This window comes from Drosophila ananassae, chromosome 2R (genome assembly GCF_017639315.1).
Source record: "Drosophila ananassae strain 14024-0371.13 chromosome 2R, ASM1763931v2, whole genome shotgun sequence".
NCBI classification, from domain to species: Eukaryota; Metazoa; Arthropoda; class Insecta; order Diptera; family Drosophilidae; genus Drosophila; species Drosophila ananassae.
The window spans coordinates 20,544,000-20,567,627 of record NC_057928.1 but is presented as its reverse complement, the minus strand read 5'-3'; the positions used below and the strand labels follow the sequence as shown (position 1 = coordinate 20,567,627).

At 37.6% G+C, this 23,628-nt stretch overlaps 1 long non-coding RNA gene across 1 annotated transcript; it reads right to left on the bottom strand.

The window, feature by feature from the left end:
- Positions 1 to 9,412: 9,412 nt before the first annotated feature.
- Positions 9,413 to 22,896, bottom strand: LOC116655871. The gene is made up of 2 exons (XR_006507141.1): positions 20,956 to 22,896; positions 9,413 to 13,050 (listed from the first exon to the last, which is right to left on the bottom strand). It is a non-coding gene; the product is annotated as an uncharacterized LOC116655871 (long non-coding RNA).
- Positions 22,897 to 23,628: the final 732 nt, after the last annotated feature.

Below are 23,628 nucleotides of genomic sequence, written 5' to 3'. Positions count from 1 at the left end.
TGGCGTCGGATGAATCAATTTTTCTAGTGGGTCAAAGATATGACCTGCAGAGCCAATATTCACGAGATTCTTGAGAGGTACACCTTAAACGATTTCTGGAACGATTCTCCACCAATCTGCATCAAAAGCTGGGAACAAAATATTTTTCAAAATTTTTATCAAATTTTCTGGAGGATCTCCTTCTAAAAAATGATGAAAACCCATGGAGGGGCATTAAATATGAATGATTTTAAATATTCGTAGATCAATTCTCCATCAATCTGCATCAAAAGCTGGGAACAAAATATTTTTTAAATTTTTATCAAATTTTCTGCAGGATCTCCTTCTAAAAAATGATGAAAACCCATGGAGGGGCATTATTGCCCACTTGAAAGGCTATATCTTCGACAATAACGATCTGATTCTTGATCGGAATACTTTAAACGATTTTTAGATCGATTCTCCATCAATCTGCATCAAAATCTGGGAAGAAAATATTTTTTAGATTTTTGATCAAATTTTCTGGAGGGTCCCCTTCAAAAATCCATAAAAAGGCATGGAGCCACTATAGGGCCCGATGCGATGACCATATCTTTGACAGTATTCATCCGATTTTTGAGCGGAATACCTTAAATGATTCGTAGATCGATTCTCCATCAATCTGCATTAAAATCTGGGAACAAAATATTTTTTAGATTTTTTATCAAATTTTCTGGAGGATCTCCTTTGAAAAAATTATGAAAACCCATGGAGGGGCATTATTGGCCACTTGGAAGGATATATCTTCGCCTTCAAAGATCGGATTCTTGATCGGAATACTTTAAACGATTTGTAGATCGATTCTTCATCAATCTGCATTAAAATCTGGGAACAAAATATTTTTTAGATTTTTCGTCACATTTTCTGGAGGGTCCCCTTCGAAAACCCATAAAAAGGCATGGAGCCACTATAGGGCCCCATGAGATGACTATATCTTTGGCAGTATTCATCCGATTCTTGAGTGGAATACCTTAAACGATTTGTAGATCGATTCTTCATCAATCTGCATCAAAATCTGGGAACAAAATATTTTTTAGATTTTTCGCCACATTTTCTGGAGGGTCCCCTTCGAAAATCCATAAAAAGGCATGGAGCCACTATGGGGCCCGATGCGATGACCATATCTTTGACAGTATTCATCCGATTCTTGAGTGGAATACCTTAAACGATTTGTAGATCGATTCTTCATCAATCTGCATCAAAATCTGGGAACAAAATATTTTTTAGATTTTTCGTCACATTTTCTGGAGGGTCCTCTTCAAAAATCCATAAAAAGGCATGGAGCCACTATGGGGCCCCCTGCGATGACTATATCTTTGGCAGTTTTCATCCGATTCTTGAGCGGAATACCTTAAAAGGTTCGTAGATCGATTCTCCACCAATCTGCATAAAAATCTGGGAACAAAATATTTTTTAGATTTTTCGTCACATTTTCTGGAGGGTCCCCTTCGAAAATCCATAAAAAGGCATGGAGCCACTATGGGGCCCCATGCGATGACTATGTCTTTGGAAGTATTCATCCGATTCTTGAGCGGAATACCTTAAAAGATTCGTAGATCGATTCTCCACCAATCTGCATAAAAATCTGGGAACAAAATATTTTTTAGATTTTTGATCAAATTTTCTGGAGGGTCCCCTTCAAAAATCCATAAAAAGGCATGGAGCCACTATGGGGCCCCATGCGATGACTATGTCTTTGGAAGTATTCATCCGATTCTTGAGCGGAATACCTTCAATGATTCGTAGATTGATTCTTCATCAATCTGCATCAAAATCTGGGAACAAAATATTTTTTAGATTTTTCGCCACATTTTCTGGAGGGTCCCCTTCGAAAATCCATAAAAAGGCATGGAGCCACTATGGGGCCCCATGCGATGACTATGTCTTTGGAAGTATTCATCCGATTCTTGAGCGGAATACCTTAAAAGATTCGTAGATCGAGTCTACATTAATCTGCATCCAAATCTGGGAGGAAAATATTTTTTAGATTTTTCGCCACATTTTCTGGAGGGTCCCCTTCGAAAATCCATAAAAAGGCATGGAGCCACTATGGGGCCTCATGCGATGACTATATCTTTAGAAGTATTCATCCGATTCTTGAGCGGAATACCTTAAACGATTCTTAGATCGATTCTCCGTCAATCTGCATCAAAATCTGGGAACAAAATATTTTTTAGAATTTTCGTGACATTTTCCGGAGGGTCCCCTTCGAAAATCCATCAAAAGTCATGGCGCTACTATATGGCTCCCAGCGAGGGCTATATCTTTGGCGATATTCATCCGATTCTTGAGCGATTCTGCCCCAAAAATTACCCACAAAATATTATACATTATTGTAATAGTTTTGATCTCACAAAGTGAGAGTCCCCATAACTCTCAAACACACTAGAAACGAATAGAATTTACTTCGTTAGATTCAATGTAAATTTTTGGTTATCCATCTTAATAAAACCAATTTTCCGCATTATTGTTTTCGCCTGATAACCATCTAGGCTCTGTGAGAAAAGCCCACCCCACATGGACCCAGGCGATAGTGTTCGGAGAGCAGGGGGGCACTTCAATTTGAAATGGTGAAAGTGCTGCACTTTTCACATGGCCCTGATCCGTTCGACTCGGAGACCGACTCCGACTCTGCCGCCTGGGCCACCATAAATGTTTATCACAAATTAAGCAATTTACATTTCGTGGCATTTTTTTTTCGCCTGGCAGAACCCGCATATACATAGCTCATAGGCCTTAGGGGCTGTTATACTGAGAACGGGAAAGTTTTTCCAATTTCTAAATTGAAGATATGGAAAATGAAATTCATAAAGTACATAAAGTACAATAAGTATAATTTGGAAATTATGTAGAACAGATACTTTTGTTTAGATAGATATTATCCATAAATCGAGAAGAGCTAGATCTCTAAGTATGTAGAGGTCTGTATAAAAATTTATAATAAATATATAAAATAAAAATATAATAAAAAATATAATTAATAAATAAAAATAAAATAGTTATAATTTTTAATTTCAGAAAAAGTAAGAAACCATCTAGGAGATACAATAGCTACAGATACTACAATAAAAAAAAATAAAAAAAAAAACAACTACGCAAGTTCTCGACTTTCCAGTCCTCAGTGATCTCATTTCGTTTTTTTTTCGGTTGTCTTCTTACTTTCGAGTTTTGAATTTTTTTTTATTTATTTTGTTTTTTTTGGCAAAACTACCACAAAAGCTTAGATGGCCTGAGGGCAGGGGGAGGTTAATGGGGTGGGGATTCTTTGGCCTAGCAACAGGCAATAAGACAACAACAACAAACTTCAAGTCCAACTGCGAAGAGCCGGAATGATGAACACGTGTGCTGTATCTTGCGAAGGAAACTAACATAAATATATAGGACAAGGGGAAGGGAATGAATGATATAGGAGTTCCTCCGTAGGAACCAAACTCATCCAAAGGAGGGGTGGAACTGCGGCTGCGGCAGCCACAAGTAGAAATGAAGAAGACGAAAGGCAAGGCAACCACCCTGAACGGGATCTGGGGATCTTGAAATAGCTAAAAAGGGGCACCCGGCCAGGCCGAGCACCGAGCACCCCGTCCGTTCATTTTCACACACATTTTACGAGCTATTGATGGCGGTGGCAATGTGCTTATGAATATGAATAGAATCGGGGATCGGGGATCTGAAGCGCCCTACTTCCTACCTGGAAAACTTTCCTACCTACCTGGTTAACTGGCAAAATAGTGGTTGTACTCTCCTACCATTTAATGGCAACTTAATAAGACTTTTTTTTTTTTTTGCCGCACAACCCCGGAATGGGGTTAATGCGACAAAAGCGCATTCAATGCCACCATAGAAAATTTAATTAGTTGTCTGTATAGAACTTGCCTCGGGGCAGGGAAAGAAATCCCTTAAGGACAATGAATTGTATCTAGATACATCTGGGGAAAGAACGGGGAAAACACGATCGAACACGATGCGAAAACAAACTTCAAGTACTGTTGTTAATCTGAAATTTATGCTCTGGCGCTTTTGTATCTTGTCCATTGTATCTTATGGGGATTTTCACAGAAGGTACGAGGTACCGGGTATCAGGGGTTAGAACGAAAATCAGGATTCTATCATTAACGAGGTACTTTTGTTTTTTTTTTTGTTTTTGGTGCAGAGCACCTCTTTTTTTAATTGCTCTTATTCATTCAAAATGAGGAAATTTTGACAAATTTGATTGAAATTAGACATTTTGGTTGCCATTTAGGCTTTCATATCTTTTTCCCAAGCCATTTTATAAAAAAAAAAAAACTATCTAATGGATACTTCCTCTTTGTTGCCGGAACTTGTCGAATCCTGTTTGATCTCGTTTCCCCTTCCAGTGATATAATCTTCGTGGGAAAGTCGCTGGAAAGTGTGAAGGCCGCCAAAAGCCGAAAAAAAAAAATGAAAATTTTCAGACCACCTGATTTAAGTATTTCTCTCTATTGCAGTAATTTGCGGCCCATCAGATACATTTTGTATCTCTATCTGTAAATGTATAAATGTGCGACTGCATCTGTGTGTGTGTGTGTGTGTGTGTGTGTGAGTGAAGAGTGCAGAGCACGAAGCTTTATGGGCCGTCGCCTCTCCACTAACTTTCCCGGTGGTTTAGTGCCACCGCATTCCAATGCGTATCCGGGATTTTGAAATGTTTTCATTTCAAGAAACGGAGACATTTACCACCGACGTCTAGTAGCGTCTGCAAGCTGTCTGTTTTGTATCTGTATCTGTATGTGTGTTTGTGTTTTTGCTTTCCAGTTGTTTCTCCATCTCTTTCTCTTTCTTTGGGGCCACTCTCCTTTGGATACGTGCCGCATTTTAAACAACATACATACATACATATATCGATCGGCAAGGAAAAGGAATGCGATATACGATATTCGATATACGATATATGATATACGATATACGATGAGCTAAGCTTAGTGGGGAGTAGTTTCTCTCCTGGCCAACTACTACCACTATTCCATGTATCTTGGCCATTAAAAATACTATTCGATCGATTCTATTTATAAACATTTTATTGCAGAAAAGGCCAAGCGCGGCACACATTGAATTTATTAGAGGTATCAAGATCGTTAACTGCCGTTTTGATAAATTGCCTGCAGTAATAAAAAATATCAGAGGCACAGGAAGAATTTATATTTTATTCATGTATTCATATATAATTTTTACAACTAAAATTTAATTAAATTTTTATATAAAATCCATGTTACTATCAAGAATTTATATTTTATTTTAGTTTAAATATTTATAGTTACAAGCTAAAATTTAATTATATTTTTATATAAAATCCATGTTACTATCAAGAATTTATATTTTATTTTAGTTTAAATATTTATAGTTACAAGCTAAAATTTAATTATATTTTTATATAAAATCCATGTTACTATCAAGAATTTATATTTTATTTTAGTTTAAATATTTATAGTTACAAGCTAATATTAAATTTTATTTTTCTATAAAATCTATTAAAAAAGGAAAAAGACTTCTCCTAATCAGTGTCTATCACTGGAAAAATTTTATATCTGCATTTTCCAAAAAAAAAACCCTTTTATTTAAATTTCTAGACCATTTTAAAACGCTTCAAAAAATTTTCCAATGTTTGACAAGACATTTAATGTATTCCCCATAAAAGTTTTCTCCGACTTTAGTATCATTTTTGGCCTTTGATCTTTCATCTTAATGAGGTACATATAACTGTGTAACTGCCCACTAAATTACCATGTAAAGTGGCACATCTTGGGCTAATAAAACGTTTAAATTTAGTTACACAATGCATTTGTGTCCTCCCCCTTGCCCCCTCACCCCCCAAAAGTGTCTCCGTTTTTGCAGATGGAAAATAGAAATTCTTGGAAATCGGAAACGGGAACTGGGAACTGGGAAGAACTGGAAAGAAGAGGAAACGGGGCAACCCGCAACAGCTGCAGCTGCCACGGGGCATTTAGAAAGTCACCCCAAATCCGAAAAAAAAAATGCCCATTCCGAATGGTATTCCAAATCCAAATCCAAAGCATATTGTACATATATGTACAAATGTATATATGTATGTATGTATGTATGTATGTGGCATGCTGATTAGCACCTTGGCGCGAGCTCTGCTCCCCAATCTCTCCCCAATGGCATGTGCTATGTGTGTGTGTGTTTGGTATGTTACTTATGTAAGCCACCGAATGTGTGTTTGTGTTGGAAAATAATCAATTGGTAAATATGTTTATCACGACTTTTTTTTTTCGGTCATATATGTAGTTGCTGCTTATATACCCCCACACCCCACATACCCTTTACCCCCTACCTCCTTGCTCCACTTTGTGGATCGTTTCATGAATGAAAAAAATAAAAGTAGAATTTTGGAGGTGGGAGGAGCTGGGTGGTGGTGGGAGGGCAGGAAGCCGCCTCTCCAGAGGCCATTGCCACATTGGCTCCAGGCTGACACCAACTTCAATGGCCAGGTATGTACATACTCCCTGTAGATCACTCCCAGAGTCGCTCCATAGAACCTCATATCTCTTATCTGCCGCGTAACCTTATCAGCGTTTCATTTACGACTAAAAAAATAAAAAAAAAGGGCTTTTGTAATGGACAAACAAAGCATAAAAATACCAACATCAAGTTGTTTAGATTCGGTCGTCGTTGGAATGGAATGCTTGGAATGCTGTTTGCCCAGGCGGGGGATGGGGAGAGGGCGCCTCCAACCTCCAACTCCACCGACTCTGGCTCCAACTCACCTTGGGATGACAGTCGAAAAAAAAAATATGAGAAATTGAGACAATATAGCAACAGCAGTAGCCCTTACACTGCAATTAAAAGTGTGGCAACATTTTTGAAGAATCTTTAGCATTCTTGGAATTCTTTTTAAATGAATCTTGACTATTTTTAATATAGTTTATTAAAGTAAACGTTTATTTGTAAGTTTATTTTTAAATAATTTTTACTTCTTAGAAATATAAATGTTACTAGTTTAATTATTATTTAAATTAAAATGTTAAAAATAAAAGGAAAACTCTAAAAGAAATTTGATATTATGTTAAACAAATAAATGTTTCAAATTAAAATTGAATAAAAAACTGTTTCTTTTTATTTTAATGGTTTTCGAGTAAGTTTATGAAATCAAATTTAAGAAATAGTTATTTGTAATTTAACAAATTTAAAGAGAAATTTAATATTAATGTGAAAAAATGTTTATTTTATATTAAAAATGAATAAAATCTACGTTTTTTTTTTTTATTTTAAGGGTTTTTAAGGGAGTTTATGTAATAAAAATTAAGAAATAGTTATTTGTAATTTAAAAAATTTTAAGAGAAATTTCATATTAATGTGAAAAAATGTTTGTTTCATATTCAAAATAAATAAAAACTACGTTTTAACATTTCTATTAAATCGATGTAAAGAATTTTAATTTCCATTTAAAACCATAAATTTAGTAAAATATTCTTAACTTACTGTGAGTTTAAGTTTAAAGGAAAAACAATTAAAAATTCGTAATTTTATTGCGATTTTGATCCTTCAGCTATTAGCTCTCTTATAAACATACATATATTTTATATTTTAATATATTTTTATAAACAAATATAATATAAAATTTACATATAATATACATTTATGTTAATTTTCTTTAAAAAAAAACCGACAAACACTGAAATTTTTTATTTCTTTTATAATAAAGAGATTTTTGTTATAAATATTTATATTTTATACTTAAATTAAATGTATATATTTTATATTCTATTAAATTAGTATTATATAATATAAGTTTAAATTAATTGCTATTTATAAACTTTATTGCATACTTCTTGTCTAAAACCATTTTTTCCCAGTGCAGTCTAAGCACTGTCATGAGCGCCAGAGAATAGGCATTGTACTCGCCTTCAGGGGGGCTCTATAGCTCTGGCTCTGGCTCTGGCTCCATCTTTCGAGCAAACTCGGATCGGTTGGCGGCATTAGTTCAAAGCTTTGTTACACGATATCGCTATATGGCTGTGTGTAGGCACACAAAAAACCAAAAACGTAGAAAAAAAAAAATACATCGGAATGTGGAATGTGGTATTCATTGACAAAATCAGCTTTCAAAATGATCTCACTTGTATAAAAAACAGTCAAACCAAATCGAAAACCGGTTTCGTAGTCAAATCATTGGAGTTTACAAACGTTTTTCGTTCGTTTTCCGTTTTTCCTTTCCGTTTTTTTTTTTGTCCCCCCTCCCCTGGTTTTCCGGAGTTTTCACGCACGTGTCTGGTTCACATTTTAATAACTATAATTACTATGTGTGTCAAGACGACCGAAATTATATGCTGCCAGTTAACACTTTAAACTAGAGACAAAAAAAATAACAAAAAACAAAAAAGATCTACAAGCGAGAAAAAAAAAGAGCAACATAAAAATAATACCTTGGTAGCCTAAATATTTTCACACGCGCGCTCGCAAAAAAAAAAAAAAAACTAAAAAAAAGAATACGGTTTAGTTTTAAGTTTTTGTTGTTTTTCTTTTTTTTTTTCTCCCCAATTTTTTTTTTTTTTTGGCTTAATAAAAATAGCACACAATTAGTGGCGCTGAGAGTTTTTAATAGAGAGAGAGAGAGGGGGCAGGAAAGAACTGTAAAATGAGAGAGGGGGATGGATGGATGGATATTACATACCTTTATAAATAGTTTGCGCAGGCGCGCCCGTATTCCCCGGCCATTTGTATTGGTGTGGCATGGAATGCGTGGTGGAGCAGGCAACTGAAACACCAACAACAAAAACAACACAATCTCCATTTAACAATCATTAATTTAGACGTCGTTCCAGCTGTTCGTCGGGGCGGCGGACGGAGAAAAGACGAAGAGAAGACGAAATGGAGGAGCGTGCGAAGGGAGCAGCGCGATGATCACACGCTGCTGGGAATGATGGCCTGGAATCTGGAATGGGAATGGGAATTGGAATGGAAGCTGTGTGGGAAAGTATGCGCCGCTGTCGCCGCCGCCTCTGTCGCTGCCCACTGAATAAACAACAACAACAACTGGGGGGCTGAAAATTAGGTCAACATTTTTTCATTCACTCTTTTTTTTTTTTTTGTTGCTGCCGCCGCTGCTGCCATATTTCGACATATGTACATATTTTGTGTATTTAAGTTTTTAGGTATTTTTTTTTTTTTTTTTTTATTAACACAAACTTTCTATTGAGCGGGGAATAGTCTTTTTTTTTTGTTACTCTCCTCCTATGATTGTTGTTGCTTTTTACCAGCCACACACGAACTTCAGCAGACCGTAGCATTAACCGTTAGCTTTTTTACAGCACATTTTTATGGCCATCGCCCCCCGGTCCGAATCCGATGGCTTAACTTGACAATACAAATATCATTTTTAATTGACATTTATGATGTGATATAAAAAAAAAAATCGGTCCTCCAACTCCTCTTTGTCTAAAAAAATATTCAGATAATTATTGGGAGCAGGATGAGGAAGATCACAAGCACATCTAACTCCAACTGATCCCCAGCAGTAACTGTTTTAATTCCATGGAAGGAGTTATCGATATTCTCTCTTCTTATGCTCTCTTTGCCGCTCTATTTTTTTGTTTCTGCTGACATTACGGTTTTTGTCCAAGGAAGAAGTGCAATGTAAACGGGATTATTTTGGCTGTAAAAAGAAACTTAGTTTTATGGTCAAATAATATTTAAAAATATAGAAAATTATACAAAATAAATTTAGGTTTTAAAATATTATCTTACTTTTACCAATTTTCTTCAAGTGCTTGTTCCCTTTATCCCCTCTCCTCGCTCTCTTTCCTGGTACTGCTGCTCTGTGAAACGGTTCTTCTGGCGATCTTTCTTCCCTTCTCCCTCTTCTGTCTCTTTCGGCTGGGGTATTGCTGTCTCGCATGTCTGGCAGCCGCATTCTATGCTGGTGCTTGACTTTTGTTGTTTGTGTCTTCTGTGCTTCTTCGCCTTCGTGCTTTCTGCTGAGTGATGCAACTTTTATGACTGTTCCCCATTTTCCATAACCATTCCCACATGAAGGTTAGGATCGAATGAAGTAAAAAAAAAAAAAAACTGGTCTCCAACCCACGCTCCCATCGCATTACTCACGCTTCAAAAATTTCAATTTGAATTTCTAAATAGACGCCACACACACACACCGCCACACAGCATCCAATTTCAGCCAATAAATATTTTACTCACTTAAAAAACCGAGTCTCGATCTTGTAACTGCGACTGTGTGTGTGTGTGTGTATTTGAAATTCCAACAAAAGTGGCTTACCCATGTGGACTTGGAGGTTAGAAAAAAAAACAGAAAAAGCTCCTGGGATGTCAATGGAGGCCCCAGCAACCGACGACATACAGTCTTTGCTGTCTTTTGGCAAAAGCAAACCAGTTTCGGAAATATTTTTCTACAGTCATACTCCTCTAACTTAAACTACTAATTGGCTACAAAAAATTATACATTTTTCATCAAAATTATGATCTAGAAGGACATTTTAGTAGTAGGAATTCCCAGAACCTCATATTCCTCAAAAAAATTTCCAATAGAGCTCTTCCAAAGAATAACGGTTTACTTCCACACAGGATACAAATTCCAGTTACAGAGTTTTTGGCTCGAGTTAGAAGAGTTCGTTGTAATTCTGCTTCTTCTGCATTCCACAGAGCACACACACAAACACAGACACACACGGATATGTACACAGCACTGTGAGTTCGAGTTTGAATTCGAGTTTAGTTGTTCAACTTCAGTTTTTCCTTCACTTTCCCCCCTCCTTCCATGATCGTTATATGAACTTTCTGGAATGCGGTCGCACAAGTTTCGTGTCTCATCCGCCTGACTCGGTCGGTCTCTTTCTGGCTGGCATGCTCCTCTTTTTAAAACTACTTTTTTATTTTTTACTTTAGTGCTGTGCTTTCCCCTGACTCGGCTCGGCTTTAAATGTTTTTATTTTTTGGCTAATATTTGCTTTTCACACTGTTCAATTTATTTGGCTTCACATCCGTTCGCGAAGACGAGGAGATGAGGATAAGCGAGAGCGCACATGCGACTGCAGCCGCGGAAATTTACTGAATGAATGAGTGAATGAATGAAAATTTTGATGAATGAAAAATAGTAGATGGAGCCAAGGTGTTGAGTTTAGAGGTGGAGAAACATATCGATGTCAACATCGATGTTATCGATATTTTATTTCTTGACGATAGTCGTGCCGCAGTGCGTACGAGCGAGAGCTAAACAGCTTATATCGCGCTCTAGCTCAACTTTAGCTGCTTTATTTTAACTTTTTTAATGCTATTTCCAACTGTTTTTAATAAAAAATTGTATTAATAAAAAATAATAGTCGCTATATACTGGAAGATATCTGGCAGGGTATCGGTACAAACGATAGGTGGCAGCCCTGTTCGGCCTGTCGAGCGTGAGAGAGAGAGTTGAATAGAGAGAGCGAAGAAGATCTTCGTTGTCTTTGGCGTCGACAGCGACGTCAGCAGCGGCTGAGGCAGCGACTTGAAAGTCGCCTTCTGTGTGTGTGTGTGTGTATGTGTGTAACTGGTGCTGCTCTTTTTGTATCTGTGAGCTAGAAAGTTTCGATTCCGAACTATGTACTCGTGCTCCGCGATGTTTGTTTGACTCGCATGCACAAGAAACTTACAAAACGGCATTCCAAACAGACACTGCCCCGCCTACCGCCCCATTTCAGCCGACCAAGCCGACCGGCGAGAAAAGTATCTGTATCTGTGCGTTAGACCCACAGTTCAGATAGTTTACTTTATTTTAGTTTCATAATAAATTTAATATTGATTCTTTTTTTAGTTTTTGATTTTGTAATCTAAAAACTAAAAAATTTTTTTGTCAAAAGTATCTTTTTGTAAACAACCCACAAATACAAATACAAATACAAAAATTCGTCATTGAACGGTAAAACGGTTTGGTTGTAGCCATCTCTTTCTGGCATAGCTCTCCATCTCGCTTGTGTGTGGATTTTTTCAATTACAAGTTTGTAAATGGAATTCCTGAACTTTATGTGAACGAGGGTCATTTACAACGAAAACAGAAGAGAGAGGGGTGGGGGCTATGGGGCCAAAGTGGGCGGGGGAGTGGCAGTATAGGGCGCGAGGCTAAGGTTGGGACAGGGGATTTTTGTTATATTCGTCATGAACTTATTTATAGGAAATTCCATAGGCTTTACATGTTATGGCCTCTGATCGCGGGGGGGCTGCAGATCGTTGTAAAATTCAAACTGGGACAGTCCCCCAATGCGACATGGAAATCATATTAAAATAAAATCTAAATTAGTTCGAGGAATATGGGAATTTTTTAACAAAAAAAATCAGTAATCTAGACACGAATTTATAAGAAAAATAAATAAAAATGTGCAAAATAATTATATAAATAAATATTAAAAGCCCCAACAAATATTACTTAATTTCCTGGTAATTAAAAAAAAAGGGGGATCTAAAAATACAACTCCCAGTTGACTATTTTCAGCTTTTTGCACCTTTCGTTTGATTAGGATTTCCTTGAATTCCCGGCGCCAGGTGTGTTTATGAGTTTTATTCGAAAATCAAACCAATCAGTATCGAATATCAATGCAATCCATTGACAAGCTACCGCCTCCCGTATGTACATCCCACTCCCCAATGAAAACTCTATAGCACTTCAGTTCAACTGGACGATCGTCTGATAGTGATAAGATTTTCGGGGCGACGGCGGCGGTGGCGGCTACTTGACGCAAGAATTTCTGGAATTTCGAAAGTCCATACCATACAGACACACCTGTCCATGTCCATGGTGTGGCACCCAGACAAAAAGCACGCGCTCAATCTACGGCTTATCAAAAGGCCCACGATCGGCCCATTTAAAGGCCAAACTATAAATGACATGTGATGCCATACAAACATTTAAACATTCCAAACTACCAACCAACCAACCAACCTACCTAACAACCAAAAAAAAAAAAGTAGTCTTGAGTCACATGCTTAACACTTACCTGGCCCGAAAAAAAAAAAAAATAGAAGAGAGACAGAGCATCAAGGCGGAAATTGTAATTTTCAGCGTCTTTTCTGAAAAAAAAATAATACAAAAATAAAAACAAAAGAAAATCAACAACGAGGCAACAACTTAGGAGATTTCCTAATCAAAAGTTGGACTTTCGACTGTTTGTACTATTTACAACATAAACAGCAACGTCAAGACTATAAAAAATAATTAATACACCTTATCAGCAGGGCCAAAAAAAAAAAATAAAAATAAATACAAAAAATTAAAAACTCTTGATGCCCACCTATGACGTGGAAGATATTACTGGTATTTGTGGTTCAGTGTGTGTTGCATGGTCAACGAGCTTACGGTAAAGAATTCCTCCACCATCCCCTCCCCCTTTTGGTGTAATTACTTTTTGGTCGAAAGTCGGTCCGCAGACCTAATGATTAATACCCGCAATCTAATAGGAAGCAAGTGATGCGCATACAACTACCCGATCATTAAGAATAAAAAAAAAAATTAAAAAAATGCACTTGAATAAATTTTTTTTAACTTAAATTCCTAACTAACTTAAAGATTAGTCATATATGGAAGTATTCCGTTTTTTTTGAGTGGATTTCTTGGACCAGACCCCTGGCTAGACAAATAGCACATAATTTCTAGTCGAGTGAGCGCGGTCAGCCGGCAAAAAGTGCACCGAACCTGGCCAAAACAAAACGGCAAACCGATAGAGAAAGAATCACAAAGACAGAGAGAGAGAGAGAGAGAGAGATATATAGAGTAAAGAAGGGCTATATGTATTACCCCCGGGGGCCTATGCACCGGGAGGATCCCAGCCATTTCATGAAAAAATTATGTCGTGTACAATTTTATGCATGAGAGACTTGCACAGCAGCAAAAAACTGGGCAGCAAAAAAAATACGAAAAAAAACTTTGCAAAATTAACAGTGCCTCGTCAGTTGCAGTTGCATGGGGCACGGTGGGGTATGTATGAGGGGTTTCGCCGCCAGGTTAGATAAGCCGCTGAAGCTGACGCCGCTGCAAATGGGCACACGCACACTTGAGAGCCATCAACTGCAACTGCAACTGCAACTGCAGCACAGTGGGGCAAAATAGCTTTCAAAATAGAAATCTAAAAATTTATTTCAGTTTGAAACTTGTAAAAAATATATAGTATATACTATATAAATTATTTTTCAAATTGAAATCTAAAATTTTATTTAAATTTTAAAATTGTAAAAACTTTATGTAAGTTTTTTTTTTATATATTTCTTAAATAATATTTTTTTTTCTTCAATTTTCTTAACTCGCCCCACTGTATTTACTTTGGTTAGACAAAGGCTGGCCGCATGTTGGTTGCATTAGCATACAAGTGTTGGGCAGCGCCACAAAGTCGCACAATTGAAAAGCACCAACAACAACAACAATAACGGCCATGCCAACAATTGGCCCGCTAACGAACCGCCCGACGGACGCCGCCCCATTTCCCCCCTCCCCCTCCTTACCACCACCTGAATAGAGCCGTTGATGAGGCGACTTGCCAAGGAGCAGGAGTGCTAGTGGAAATGGAAAATGGAAAATGGTAATGGAAAATGGAAATGGAAGAAAGCGCATTCGAGCGTCTTGCATCTTGTATCTTTCCACATTCCAGTTGGATGCACTGGCCAGAGTTTATCTTTGCAATTGTATCTATATCTTTGTATCTGTATCTGTATCTTAGTGTTGCAACTTGAAGATAGATTAGCAAGAGAGAGAGATCTCTTAATAATAGCACATTCTTTGGCCAACAATCCGGCTGCAATCGGATGTGACTAAAGTGGGAGTTGCAACAGCATTGAGGTTGCATCTAGTGGGCGTCCCCAATCAACAACAAAATGCTTCCATCTGCCCCCTCCTCCTACAGTGCTGTCTGCCCCCCCCTCACTGTCTACGCATGATTTCATGTCCGGATCTGATGTATTAATGACATTTGGCCTAGTTTTGTGGGTCGGAACTTCCTCCATCTCTTTCACGCTTTAACTGCAGCGTGGGGGCGACAACAGCAGCTGGAAAATGGTGAGAGGGGGTGGTGCTTGGTAGGCGGGGCCGGGCTCATTCATATTCATAAATTTCAAGTTTTTTTTTTTTTTTTTGCGTAAGCCTCGGAACGGAAGTTGTGCACTTCCCCCCGCCACTCACACGATCGTCACACGATGTGGGGGTATACCCATTCACAGTGTGCCCGCTGCCACTCCGCCCTGTTTTTTTTTTTGTTACCCCCCCCTTTGCGCCCTTTTTCGCCAAAGCAGCCAGACAATGCGCCGCTCTATTTTTGATGCATTCCCAGCCAGAAAAAAAAAGAGAAAAAAAGAGAAAGATAGCCTTGCACAGAGAGAAACAAATTTTAGAGATTCATTTCCATTTTATTCCATTATAGAGAAATATTTACAGAATTTTTTCTCGGTGCATAAGGGAGGGTGAGGAAGAGGCAGAGGGAGAGGCAGAGGTAGAGAGTGAGACCAAAAGTTCAAAGCACTATTGAACTCGAGCCCCAACAACAACAAACTCCGCCAAACACTTTCGCCATAAATAGCCAGAAAGTGGAAGCGAGAGAGGGGAGCGAAAATAAGGCAGGCATGTACATGTACATACATGTATTTTATCAACGGAAACTAAAGTCGGAAAAGGGGAGGGGGGGAAAGGGTGAAGTGAAAACAAAAGTGACTAATGCGAGGGAGTGCGAGTGTGAGCATTTCCGCTCACTTCCGGTGCGTACAAATGAGGAAATGCTGCCAACTGAGTTTTTGGAGTGGCCAGCAAACAGAAAGAGGGGACAGAACAGAAACAAAAACAACAACATCCAACAACAAAATAAGAAAGAACGGAAGAAGTGTAAGAAGAAGCAGCTGAAGAGAGCTAAAGATGAAGATTTGGTTCGAATGCTACACACACCCCCCCACCCCACCCCCCGACAACAGCTATAAATAAAAACCCAAGCCAAAAGTCGCCAGGCCGGAAATAATGTGACCATAACAAAACGGGCAACCCAAACCCGAAGCTATCAGTGTGTACGTGGGTGTGAGTGATTGTACATATGTCTGTGTGAGTTCATTCATAACTGTTTACAATTACGTTCAGCATAATAGTGGCTTGCTCTCCTTATCATCCCAATCCTAAGCTAAGAAATAAAAATAAATTTTGAAAATAAAAATAATTGTTCTACTTCCGAAGTGGCTATTTAAAAAATTATAGATTGCCTCATTATGTATGTAAATTGTCAAATTAATAATGTCTTTTCCGGAAATCCGTTTAATTGCGTTTTTTTTATTACTTGATGACTATTATTTTTAGCCCCGATCGTAAACATGAAAGCAGGGCGGACATGAGATAGGGATGGGAGTGGGGGGGGGGGGGGCCTGGATGATGATTCTCTGTTATGTTCGACCGATTGCGACAGTTTCCATCCCTACACCTACCCCTCCTCCGCCACCTCCTCCTCCTCCTGCTTCTCCCTCTTCAGTTCCGATCGTATTGAATGGCCTGACCCCATTCCCCCCAACCAACAAACAAACGACAAACGATGGGAGATACGGATCCGTTCCGAACTTATCAGTTATTGCTGTTGTTTTTGGTGTTTGTGCTGCTATTCAGGCTCAATGAAATTTCATTGAAATTTAGAACGAATCTATAAAATGCAACGAAGCAAGCAGAAGGGGCAGCGGTGTTAGTGGGGGGAAATGCTGGAAATTGTGGAAGTGGAGACTGGAAATGAGAACCACGATGCGATGTCTGTCAGCGATAAACTAAACCACACACAATAACAAAAATAACTTTTGAAATATTAAAGAAATAATTATTAAACAGGAAGCAACAAAAAAGTAGGCAACATTATTTTTCCACAAACCATAACCTACAAAAAATGGCTTGCATTTACCGTTAATTTAAAAAATTTTGTCTTTTTTTTTTCAGTGCAGTGAGAGTCGCAACATGAACGCATTCTGCTGCAGCTGTTGTTGGAGCGATGACACGAGAAGCCGACGCAAACAGAGGCAGAGGCTAAAGCAGAGGCTGCAGCGTAGGAGGGGGCAGGAAAGTGGAGGCGGTGGCGTTGCTGCCTGCTGCTGCCTGCCTGCTGCATGAATTTATGAATGAATGAACATGTATGTGTGTATGTGTGTGGGCTGCGCTGCGCTGCGCTCGCATTTAATGAATGAAAATCCGAGGCAGCGACAATAACAACATAATACACACATACTATACTATATATATGTATACACCCACATACTAAAACGCCGCTTATAGTAGTAACGGAAGTAAACCATACAATAACAACAACAACAACAACAACAACAATAATAAACGCACTCATTCAAGTCTAGGCTACGAGTGCCTAAATAAGTCGCTTGAATACCCGCTTGATTTCTCACTACTTGTATGGATTATATAGGATTTTGTATGTCACATGGCTTTATAGCTCTATAGCTCTACAGCTCATGACTAGATATAGATGTGTATGAATAAATGAATATAGCCAGGTACTTAAGACGCAATTCATAGTTGACTAAAGAAGGGAAATAGTTAAAAAGATACTTAAGAAATTCTATAGATGCAAGAATTCGAATTAGTTTCAAGTCTTAGTCATGATGATTCATTTAAATTTGTAAAAGTCATAGTTTTTATCACTTCAGTACCATATTTATTACTAATTTCGAAGAATTCTTTTTATTTATATAGCTTGCAGATTGCCTGGAAGCTTTGGAACAATTTCCCGGAACAGGAGATTAGTATTTCACAATTACAGATTGAGTCACAGCCGGACTATGAACCATATTCGAACTATATTCAAATGATTATGAACTCATTAGTGAGTAAAGAACTTTCGAAGGAAATCCGTATGAGTGCATCTGAAGATCAATGACCTCTCCTCTCCTTCCAGATGATGATACTTCCAGATGATACTATATTCCAGAAATAAATATGGAAATTCCAATGGCTAAGAGTCTGGCGCAAACATTTGTAAAAAAAATGAATTTGTTTTTTTTACAGATCTTACAAAACTATGACGCACGAATGTATCTGTATCTGTGAGGTAGCTTGGATTTTTTACGGAATTGGAAAATGCGGCAGCGATAAAATTGCAAAACAAATGCCCCTAAAGGGAAAGTGCCATGGAAATTGTATCTAAAAACAACATCAGAAAAACACACAAAAAAAAAATAGAGGGGAAAAAAAAGTAGAAAAATATTAAAAACAAATGACGCACAAAACTTTACAAGGTTGTCTGCTGCGGCAATGTAACCTATGCAGATGGTTTAGGGTTAGAAGGGGAGGGGAAGGGGGAGACCATGGGGGCATTTGTGGCATGGGGGCATATCGGGAGGCCAATGTGTACGTCATCGAGAACTGAATGAAACTGAATGAAAATGAAATTGGCTCGCGGCATTTTACGTCAGAGGCCCGAAAAGAAAAGTAAACGATTTCCAGCCATAGGATATATGTATCGTTTCGGTTTCTTTTAGATCTTGTTTAATATTTGTTTGGACGATTATTTACATTACGATTATTTATGCTATTGATGATGACGTTGAACGCTGTTTCGGATTGTAAAAGACTTTTGGCCATCGGCTTAATTGCTGCCCCACAACTGTGTGCACCTAATTATGGCAGACACTGTGGCATAAGAGAGCTGCAAAGTCGCGGCGAAATTTTTATAAATAAATTGTTGTCTATACGAAAATAACTAAACGGATCATTATCGTCGGACATGTGCGACAGCGTCTGGTCAATTAAAAGCCATAAAATGTCATAAAACATTCAAGATATATAGGGTGTTTCCAAGGATTTCAGGAAATTCTAAAATATTATTTTTAAATATAATATTTTTAGTTCTAATATATCAGAATTCTCATAAAAAGTGTTGGTTTTTGGCTCTAAACTACTCTAAACTTTAAACTTTCACAGTCTAAAAGTGCAACCTGGCGTATACTTAATATTTTTTTGAACCAAAGAAAGAGTTAAAAAACTCAATTTTTTTTAATGAAAAGTTTATAAAAATGATACAAGAGAAATATATCAGAGTTCTCAGAAAAACTATTGCTTTTTGGCTCTAAGAACTTTAAACTTTGACAATAAAAAAGTACAACATGGCGTATACTTAATATTTTTTTGAGACCAAAGAAAGAGTTAAAAAACTCCATATTTTTGAATGAAAAGTTAATGAAAATGATTCAAGAGAAAGTAAATTAAAGCCTGCTAACTTCGTTAAACTTAAATCTATGCCACAATGTTATTTTTTTAACAAATTACATAAAATATTCGTTATTGAATCAATTAATCACGATTATGGAGCATGTGGTTAAGTTTTTTAACTTAATTTTACAGCAAAAAAACTAAATTATTTAATCTCGAGTTGGAGATCTTTTGTTCGCGGATCTGGGTTATGCGATTTTCGATCAGATTCGGTCGGCGAATGATAAATGCGTAACATTTCAAAACTGGTTCAATTTTGTGAATATTTTGATCTTGTTACCGATTTTGTTGTTGTTGTTGTTGCTGCCTTGCCACGGGCTGTGCCAATCTTAATTGCGCATTTAAATATAATAGAAAGACAGAAACTACAAAAAAAAAAACTACTACTACTACTAGTAAAATAACAACAATAACAGGCACTTATAAACGACGCCAAAACACACTCAGATATACACTGTCGATCCGTCGGATACGCTGGGAAACAAAAAAATTTTTCAGCTTACTGCGAACTTGAGGCTCAAAAAAAAAAAGGCGCCACAACAACAACAACAAGAGACAGAACTGGGGTAAGCCTCCTCGCCAACAACAATCCCTCCCCCTTCGGCACTCTATATCATCCTAAAAACTATATTTTTTTTTTTGTTGTGTGCCCATCTGTATCTGTCGGCTCTGTATTGAAGCTGCGCATATTGCGCCTTGGTTATTTATTATGTACTATAGTATGGACAATACCGGGGGAAAAACTCTTTTTGCGCACTAGTTTTCCCGCAAACACCAAATTACACCGCAGCGTGTTGGCAACTCTAATGGGTTTCAAATTACTTCCAAAGCGCACAATAACAACAACAAAATATTAATAATCATAATCTACAAAATTTAGATCAATTATCGAATTAAGTGAATTCAATTTAAATTTAATTATAAACGGAGAGAAAAACTATTACAGAGAGCCCAATTAAATTATATTTTTTTGCCAAAAAGACTTCTTATTGAATATGGACTGTAGCTGAACTCATTCAAATAACAGTAAACGGGGAGCAGGCGGCATTCCTTGGCCAATCTGGCAACGCTACGGGAGAGCAAGGGCCTAACGGCGCCTAACCCTGGCGCTATGCGAGTAAGAGGGAGATGGCCGACCAACAACAACTTGTTGCGCATGTGGGTGAGCTTGTATAGGTGAGAGAGCTTCGTTGGCTCAATATCGGTGTGTGAGTGTGTGTGATGGGGGGATTGGGGAGGCCTAGGGAGCACTGTCTGGCCTTGCTGTCTGGGCCGCGCTCTTTTGCTCTCCCGCTCGCTCTTATAGCTTTGGCTCTCCATCTGTGGTGTCGGTTGCGTATACTTGATATTTTTGGTGCGCAAAAAGTTCCACAGACGCTTTAAGGACACATGGCTGTGCTGTGCGGCGTTTGCTGCCCCTGAAGGAGGGGTTTCCTTTTTGTTGTAGATATTTGATTTTTTTTTAGGACTCGCAATGCAGCCGAACAGCTGTTTAGTGTTGTGGGCGAACAGCTGTTTGGAGTTTCGTTGCAAATATTACGCATACGTAAACATGCAGTAGAATTGTTTTAATTTTATTGGATAAATGGCATTAAAAAAAGTATACTTAATTGTTTTAAAGTTTCTTAAAGATTTCTAATGAATTTTAAAGGCTTTCAGTGACAATTTTAATCTATTTGTGTTCATTTTTTTCAATACAACTTAATGGTAATGGTAATAATGAAATAAAATTTAAACAAATTGCATTCAATACTTACAAACAAAGCCATTAGACGGTGATTATATAAGCTCACTAGGCCGCCAGCCCTGACAGATTGCTGATGTGTTGGTGTAGCTGCTGCTGCTGCTGAGTATGTGTGTGTGTGTGAGTGTTTTTTTTTTTTATTTATTTGTTGGTGTTGGTGTGCGTGTGTGCCAGTTTAGTTAAATGCTGAGCACACGCACCGCAACAACAACAACAACAAATAGCAACAACAATAAGGCAGATAGGCAAGTTTGCCTTTAGTTGTTTTTATAGTTTACTTTGTTGTTATTTGTCTGGCTAGCTCTGGTCTGGTCCCACACCCCCCAACCCCTCTTACCCCCCAACCACCCTCCCCCCTACCCCTAACATTTGTGTCGTATCTAAAACATTTGCGCTTTAAATAAATACACATAGAGAGGGTATTATAAAAAAAAAAAATAGAAACAAAAAAGTCAAAGAAACGAGGAAAAACTACTATGACAATTTTAACAGAAACAACAAAAAAACAACAACAACAAGAAGACACAAATTAGTTCAATGCACGCCGACAAAGTATGTATAGAAGGGAAAGAGAGAGAGAGAGAGCTTATCAACTCTTTTATGGTATTTGTTTTGATTTCTTTGTCTATTTTATTTTTTTTTTCTTCTTCTTCATTTATGCTGTCTTTCCGTTTGATAATGATAAGATGATGATATATGGTAGAAGGCGGGGGGATGGGGTGGGGGTGGCTCAGCACACAACTTCATTGATGATCCGTACTTTTGGGCTACAATTTCATTCATCATTATCGTCTCAATCATCATCATCATCATCGTGATGATGATCGTCACTTGGTGTTGTCACTTTGGTACAAAGTTCATTTGTTGTTCTTGTTTCCATACATATACTCGTACATGCAATCAAATACAACAAAAATTTTTTTTTTGATTGTATAAGTTCACAGTTTCTTTGTGCGCCATTTTTTTTTTTTCTAAAATACATACATATGTGTTGATGTACATATATATACATATGTATGTATGTATGTATGTATGTAGATTTAAGCGTTTCGGGTTCTTTATTCGAAATTTATTTAGTGTTGTATTTACTTTTCCGCTTCTAATTTTAATTATTCAGTTGCGAAGCTCAAAAGTCGCGAGCGAGTTTGTTTTTTAATTCTTCTTGTTTCTGTTGTTGTTTTTTGTTTCTCTCTCCCTTATATATTTTTTTTTTTTATTTTTTATATATGTCTATATATATATTTTTTTTTTTGGTTTGTTAAATACGTCGTTTAAGTTTCTCTTTCTAGCTCTGGCTTTGTTTTCTTTCCAACTGCGACGCAAAAAATTTGCAAATAATTCGTGTGTCTCTCTGGTTTCTGTTTTTTTTTTTTTTTGTTTGTCACTTATGGTGGCAAGAAGTGAGGATTTAAGCTAATTAATAATTAGGGACAAACACAAGCACACAAACACCACACACACACTTTCGTTACAAAAAAACACGAATTCGCGCACGAATTTGATAACAAAAGAGAGACGGGGAAATACTTGAAAAATTTGAATTAAAATTCACTATCAGGATGTGTTATCAAGGATCGTGTTTGCCGAACGAAATATATAAAAAGGGCCCTCTAACTAAGCTAGTGTGACCAGAGATGCCCAGAGATAGTCGTTGATGATGATGATTATGATGTTGATGATGATGATGGTCCTCCCATTCCGTGTTACGATTCCCAAGTGCTGAGTCCGGCTCACCGCCTCCTCCTTCTTTTCGTTGGCGCTGTCGGTGACGTACTGAACAAATGCCTCACGAAACTTTAGTTTGCGACGGCACAGCGGCATACAATCGCCACACATACTACCATACAAGCTGATACACACACCGATACAAATACAAGATACTCGTACTCATGCTCGTACAGCTACATGGCACACAGATACAAATACTGATACAGATACAGCGCAACAAGTATGAATGAATGAGCGGCGACGATGCTGCCTCTGCTACGGCCTCTGCCTCTGCCACTGCCTCTGCCGGCGTTCTGTAAGTGTGAGTTTGCATGTAATGGTTAACGCCACACGGCCCAGAAATCGGTTGAGGAATCCGGGCGAGTCCGGCAAGTCCGGGGGCTATACGGGGGTATCAAAAAGAAAAAAAATATATTTTTTATTTTTTTTCAACTCGCTCTGTGTGTTTTTGTGATTGTCGTTGTTGTTTTTGTTGTTGTTGTTTCAGCGGCTGCTCCTCGTCGTAGCTGTTCTGAAAACAATAGCAAACAAATTTAAAAAAACACACAGACATACGAATATCGGACACACAGATACTTTGTGGCTATCTCTTTTTGGCGCACAGCAGAAAGCTTAGCTGCTTTGGCATTTTGCGGTAGTGTTGGTGAGCGGCGTCTAAGCACAGCGAGAAATTTTCATTAACGAAACGATAGGCGAGCAAAATGGCGGATTTTGCAAGGCAATTATAACGGTTCTTCGCATAAATTTCAAATTATGGCCGCTCTATATAATTTGCAAAAAATTATTTTTAAATATAAATGTTAAAATAATTATAAGGATGATGATATTGAGAAATAAAAAAAATAATTATTTTTATATATTTTATTTATTACAATATTTTAGAATTAAATAGTACTTAAATTTATTTTATATTTTACTTTTAAGTTTCTTATTAATATTATTCACTATTGATTTGTTA